This window comes from Penaeus monodon, chromosome 30 (assembly GCF_015228065.2).
Source record: "Penaeus monodon isolate SGIC_2016 chromosome 30, NSTDA_Pmon_1, whole genome shotgun sequence".
Classification (NCBI taxonomy): domain Eukaryota; kingdom Metazoa; phylum Arthropoda; class Malacostraca; order Decapoda; family Penaeidae; genus Penaeus; species Penaeus monodon.
The window spans coordinates 23,339,306-23,339,599 of NC_051415.1; the positions used below are offsets into that span (position 1 = coordinate 23,339,306).

A 294-nucleotide genomic window follows, 5' to 3' on the forward strand; every position below is an offset into this window, starting at 1 on the left:
TTCAACAAACACAGAGAGAGGGTAAAAATTATGAAAAACACTATTCAGAACAAGTGCTTCTTTCATTCAAAATAAGAGTAAAAGGCGTAGGCATTTCCTGTGATTGGCTCTGACGCCAAGCATTCTCGGCCTCAAGCAAACCGTGCAAGGACTTCACGCAAACTTGACTTTCAAAGAAACGTACATACTCCATCGCTCCAGAAGGACAGAAAACCGTTAATTATATCAACAGAGAATGTGTAATGTAAAACACACCGCATGAATGGACACTGACGCAGGCACTTCTTTCTTAAA

General features: G+C 40.5%; 1 protein-coding gene across 1 annotated transcript in view; it reads right to left on the reverse strand.

Moving 5' to 3' along the window:
• LOC119592647 (serine/arginine repetitive matrix protein 2-like) overlaps window positions 1-294 on the reverse strand; it is a gene marked incomplete in the record, with an annotated part of 68,424 nt that overhangs the window by 2,669 nt on the left and 65,461 nt on the right.